Consider the following 6,922-nt stretch of genomic DNA (forward strand, 5'->3'; position numbering starts at 1 on the left):
CAGCTACTTTAAAAAAAAGTGTCATTTCCCTGCAGATCATCTCAAAGAATTCTTGAGCCAAAACACATCACCATATGAATCCTTCTTTGTGTAGGAAAATTTATTAAGGAAGAAAATTTTTCTAAGAAACCCACAAGTTTGGGTTTTTTTGTCCTTGATTAAAGATTAGCATGGGTCCTAAAGACAAATAAACAACAAATAAACAAACAAATAGAACTGGGGTTTTTTTATTATTTTTATTTTCTTGTTATGTATCCCTAAGAATTCCTATTCTCAGTGTTGATATTTTCATTATTTAATAGTCAGGTTTCAAGTACTAAAAGCTTGGAAGATAAATTTTTAATGTATCTAGTGTATGATCATTATCATTTTAAAATACAATTTAAAATGCAATTATAAAAAAAAAAAAACAAACCACACAAAGTCTGTAAACTGCTGTGACAAGTCCAATTCTTCCTAACCTTTTTCCTCTGAATATACAGATAAAAAGCAGGATAGTTGAAAATTACAGAATAATGTATCTGCATACAAGAAGGTGTAAATCATCCTCCTAACAGTGAAAGCTACTACAAGACTGGCTCAAGTCATACCTACAGGCCCTGTCATCTACAAGCACTGCAAGTTCCACAAAGACACAGTATATACTAATTTGAGGTTTTCGTATCTCAAATATGTACCTATCAGTTCACTGTTTCATAACAATAATCAGTCTATTCAGGGCTTTTAACCCTTATTTCACTCTTAGTTTCTCCTTAATTAAATGGCGAGGCTCAGCATCCTACATCTGGCATGCACTTGTTTCATTTTGTATTAGCTGCAAATTACAAGTCATTAATTCCCTGCTCAGACCAAGAAGACATCTCATTACATCATGGAACGCACCATCTTGAAATACTACGAGCTGCTTTAACTGGTAATCTTCATAATGTGGAAAACTGCCTTCTCAAACGATCATCAAAAGATCACAGGCCATCCAAGCACAAGAAGAAAATCACCAACAAAGAAATGCAAGAGATGAAAAACAGTCTGTGGAGGGACAGGAGCAGTATGTCAAACACTACATTAACCGCACCCCTTCCTAACAAGGCAGCTCGGTGACACACACTAGACAGAAATGGTGAGGATGAATCACCCACAGATGTCTTTCACATACTTAGGAAGGTATTTGTAAGAGGAATCAAGTAAGAAACACTCTAGTTTGAATATATTGCTGCCATGGTTTACAGCCAGAAACCTCCAAGTTGGAAAGAACAATGCTTACTTATATATACATGTATTTTTTAATCTAAGATGTTAATTTCTCTTTCTCTGTGAGGCTATTTCTGCTGTTACAAGTCATATTCCCACACACAAGGAAATTTCTCTTTTTCTTTGACTTGCCCTCCTTTTAATTAAAAGGATCCCTTACACTGAGGAATTTTATTCCAATACATTCATCTCTGACAGCACAAAAAGAACAGAGCAGCATTCTCCTCTTGATATATTCAGGACTGTAGCTGAACTGCCAATGCTATCTATTGCTTTTCATCGTACTGTATTTGAATCCACATATGAGCCTCTACAGAACAGAAAATCTCAAACTGCATCTGCAAACTCTCAAACTGCATCTGCAAACAGTTTCCTCTTGGAGGTCAGACTTAAGGTACACTCGCTGACCCAGTTCTATAAACAGAATACTGCCGCACTCCTGTACTGCCTCAGGTTTCCAAATATGTGATCTCAGAAAGCATCTTCACAATTTAGCACACATATACACAAGCTACCTTAAAAATAACTCCGTGAGAACAATTAGCAGCACGTACTGGAGGCCGTAAATTCTGACCAGAAGCAGGTAAGAAGATGGAGTTGCACAGAACTAGCAATGGACATTAAGCTACGGAGAGGTCCTTTAAAACACAAAATGTGTTTGAAAAAAAAAAATAATTAACCCCTTGGAGTCACTTTTTCAACCAATTTCCAGCTAGGAAGCATTTGAATTAAAAAAACCACCACACCTTACTCTGCTCCTTTTGCCAGCCTTGAACTCAGAGCTAACCCTGAATGCAGAAGTCTGCCCTACCACTTAGTTTAAAATTAAGGTATGCAAGATAAATACTATAAAAAGGGCATTTGTAGTCCTTCAACGTGAAGGGCACATATCCTAATAAAAACTCAGAATCACGTTCATAATTTGACCTACAACCTTAGCACCATACGACATCTGTGTCAGTAAGCAAACTGGACAAACACTCATACTTTGTAAGGGTTTAGCATTTATAAAGACAAACCCACAAATTTCTGAAGAAATACACAATAAGTATAGGACAGCTTGAATAAAAAGTGTAAAACATGAAAAAACTTGAATATTGGCAGAGATTTCCACCAGACTAAGATGGCCGTTGCTTTTCTCTTAAGACTGCCAGGTGCAGCCTACTCTGCACACCACATCAGTAGGAAGAGGTTGCATGGCCACATGTTCTATCCCTACATCACAACAGGACCCACCTCTGAAAAACCCTGCATCATAGACTCTAGGAAACCCCATCAGCTATCAATAAGCCCATCCACGGCATTAAACTATGTTTAAATGAAGAGGATTATGCACTTCTTTAGCTGAAGAACACAGCCACTGTACATTTGCCTTGATAAATCTTGGAATCTCTTAACATCACAGTCTGCTATTAAAAAAAAAAAATCGTACCTTTCAGAGGAAATCTTTGGATTCTCTGGACGACTAAAGATTATTAAGAAAAGCAGGCTAACAAATTATATTTGCTAATAAAAGAAATGATAACAAAAATAGCTCCTATAAAACCTGTAACAAGGATGGTGCTGACAATTCTCTTTGAGAAGGCACAAGCTATGAAGATTTGCACTGTTGTGCAAATCCTTTTATTTAGAATTCTATAGCATGATACATCAACACTAATGAAGCATATACTGTTTCTTAGCAATCATGCCTGCATTCTTGTAAGTAACAATCTTAATACTATTTTGAAATAAATACTTTAGCACACTTCAAGGATAACTGCCAAAAAAAAATTCAGAGTAATTTCAGCCTTCCCTCTTTTGTAGCAAGTAAACTACTTTCATTAAAATTATAACTTCCGGCTGAAACAGTTAATTCAGTAAAAAGTCCTTATACACTATAAAATTACTCAGTGGCATAACAGCAACCTCTAACTACACAGATTATTCTTCCTCTTAAAGAAAAGATTATGATACCAATCCCTTGACAGTACTCCACTGAACAAACACTAGCTACCAGCTAGTGCTTCAATTATCATGACACAGTCAAATTTGTATCCTTTTAAGTGCAGACAATCCAGATAACCTGCCAATCTAACTATTTCCAAAATCTCTTTTAGATTCAACCATATCTGGAATTCCATAACAGTGGCATAACAGAATAGTGACATATCCTAAAATCACAGTGGATTATTCTTCCTCTGAGAAGTGGCATCTGTTTGGATCCTACAATCAGTCTGCATGTATCATAAGCACGTAAGAAAAATTTATGCTCTGTATACATTCCCAAGCCCTTCTAACATCTCAGGTTTCAAACAAAGCTGGACGGAAATAAGATCCTTCTATGCATTTGTTACCACAAAGATTACTCTTTGTCAAAGCTGAACCAAGTGCAAGAGAAATCTGACAGGCATGTGTCTCAGGTAGTTTAGCAGACCCAGTAAGGAGTCTAGAGGAACTACCCTAAAAGCCATACCTTCAAGAATGTGTTTATTAACTCTTTGTTAATTGAGGTTACTATCATCTGTTACAGGTTGGTGGTACATACCTTCCTTACTCTAAATCTGAAACAGCACACACTTATTAAATATCCTCAGATCTGCAGCAAGATCAATACCTCATTCTTTTCCAGAATAAAAAAACTGCATACAAACCTATTCTGCTGCTGGTAGTTTTGGGCAAAGAACTCTAATGCTAATTTGTTAATTTTAGTTATGTCCATGCAGTTTCTGAAGACAGACTGCAAATCACAAAGTCTCCTACCCCTTGGAGCAAAGGAGTTGTCTCTTTTTTGTACTCCTGCTGTGTCAACTGCAAACAGCGTCTGTTGATCTTCTTCAAAGCTAGCACTTCCTTAGTTTCTTGCGAGCACTAGTAAATACTCCCAAGCAGCCACCAAGGGACCTGAAGAAAGCAGAGCATTTTCCCCGTTCACTAAAACACTAACACAACACACCACTCCGGGCATCACAGGATTTGTCTTGTGCTTATGGCCACGAAGCCCACCTCACTGGATCATTTTAACAAAGTGATCATGACTATATTGAGAATAGCTACATAAAGACAGAATAAACATATGCATCAGAAGGCAGAAGCTGACTCATTTAAAAAGTCATTATATTTACCCTTAGTTATTAAAAATACTTGTCACAGGAATCAAAGACACATCGGTAAAAAATCAAGGCTAATTATTAAAAAAAAAATCTATTGTAGTTTAGTATTTTGTAGTTACAAAGACATGCTTCATAAATGACCTACTTTAAGTGGATTGAAAGGAAATTTTGACGGTATTTTTAAAGTACTGTCAAGACAGTTTGAGTTACAAATCCATCATCATTATTAAATTCCACAGTTTTTACCCTCAACATTCCAAGAATCTATATTTATTTCTGTGTGGAAATGGCACTTGGCTCTTCATGGACTTGCCAACTTGTGCAATCACGTCTTCAGTGAATCTTCAGTCTTGGTAAGACATTTTTAAGAGAGTGATTCTAGTTGGTGAGAGTGTCTCAGGCTGGAACAGAGAGGTACAGCAATATCAAAGTGTTTTCAAAGTTACTTGTCTTGCAATTTTAAGCTGTCAATAGTGTAGACAAAACATTTTTTGAGCTTAACTCTAGTTCTTTCACTTCTGCAATGTTGTTTTTGGACAAGAACTGCTTTATCGACTAATCAAAGTAAGCATCTATTTATGCTATCTATTTATCTTAACTCTAAATAGCACTTAGGTAAAAGCACAGGAATGTTCCCATTAAATACGACTTTCACAATACATTAAAAACCCCATCAGCTTCCACTTACTAACATCAGACCTATAATCTTAACTAAATCTACTTTTTATGGCATACCTATAGCCATTAAAAAAATGCATGCAGGAAGGGCAGAGAAGGCCACATCTTACCTCATATTATTGGATCTATATAGGAAGTTTTGCTGACAAGATACTGTGAGTACAGATTATGTTTCTCACACGCTTGAGGACATTGAAGAGAAGAGTTATTTGAACAAAAGCAAGAAAACCAGCAATTTCTTCTGCAGACATAAAAGGAACATCCACTAACATTGCTCCAGCACGTACTAGCCTTTAGGTTTAACAAATCCTTAAATCTGGTCTTGAAGCTATCTAACAGTTTACATTAAGATGAGCAAACTTTGCAGAGTCTCCCTTCAAGCTTTAGGGAAAATAGCCTCCCCCTGCTTACCCTTCTATTAAAAAAAAAAAGGAAATACAAAACCACTAACCTGATTCTTCAAAAATGACTAGAGAAAAAGAGTTGCACAATTAAATTGTTCAGGCATTGCCCTTAATATTAAGAAGGAATTAATTTTAACCCATTAAATATTACACCTAAATTGATACTTCTGATGGCAATCACCAATTATCAAACTAATAGTTTTTTTTACCCTTACAAATTTAATTTCATAGAAAGCATAGCAAATGATACAATCATCTGGAAAAACAACCTTGTATCATTCACTGTTTCTCACCTACTACAGCAGAGAGCTGATTCTGCTGTAAGGTTGGAAGTAATTTCCTTGTTAAGTACTCCATAATCTGCAGGGCTTACTCAGATGGTCTGAACTCTACTGGGCCAGCAGGTGAAGAGCAGCACAGCAGGCGTAACCCAACATTTGACAAAGGTACCTTAACATTCTGTGCACTCACACCTTAGGATCAAACCATAGTTTTAGCCCCCTCTCCTCAAACCATAGTTTTAGCCTCCAGTGCTCTTTCACATTCATGATTTATCTTAGCTAGTGCTGCGGCTCCGGGGGCTCCTTTGGGCCTCCTGAAATACTGGCTGTGGTAACAACACTACCGTGACAGTTCCCACCACCCTGCTGCAGTACACCACTCTTCTGGTGGACTGACACAGAACAAGAGCACACATTAACTGGAATATAGACACAAAAGAAGTTAAAAGTTACATTTTTAGTATTATTTTTTAAATCATCTCGCTTGCATAAATCTATTTTGAAAGCATCCTCCAACTGAGGATGGCAGAACAGTCACTTCCTAAAACAATTGTGCCATTAAAAGCAACATATCATGCATTTGCAAATATTGCTCCATGTGCAGCCAGACTACAGGCTGAGAGAAAAAAAGGAAAAGAAAAAAAGAAAAGCAAAAAAAAAAAAAAGAGTCAGGAAGCATATTTTCAGGCCATTTGTTAGCAGAACAACTGGGTGGGGACCAAGATTCAATGGCCACGCAAACTACAAGTAGACACTATAATTCAAACCCTACCGACTGTTGCTTTCAAAAATATGCTGTGCATCTTTGCTCTCTACCTGCATTCTGCACATGCTCCAAAGTTTGAAATTTTTTCTAAGTTAAATTATGTATTCGAAGAGAAATATTTTAGGTGTGCTCTAAAATCAACATGCAGCATATAATTTTAACTTAAAAGTACTGTGAGAGAAATTGATACTAACTGAATAAGAAAAGTAGAATAACTCAATCATTAATCTGCCTTTATCTCTTTTCTGAACAACGGAAAGGAGAGGTAATTAAGTAACAGCAAATTACTGGGACATTGAGTCAAAGTCACCCTGTGGTGCCTCTTGCCTTTTCAAAAGGTATAGGATGGGTAACAAATCTTTGAAAAATTAGGACATCTGGCTAAGACACCTATCAGTACCATAACAAAGTATTACCTGTCATCTCTGCACAATTTCTTAAGTCCCCAGGAAT

The sequence above is a fragment of the Cariama cristata genome, unplaced genomic scaffold, assembly GCF_000690535.1.
Source record: "Cariama cristata isolate BGI_N322 unplaced genomic scaffold, ASM69053v1 scaffold5162, whole genome shotgun sequence".
Taxonomy (NCBI): domain Eukaryota; kingdom Metazoa; phylum Chordata; class Aves; order Cariamiformes; family Cariamidae; genus Cariama; species Cariama cristata.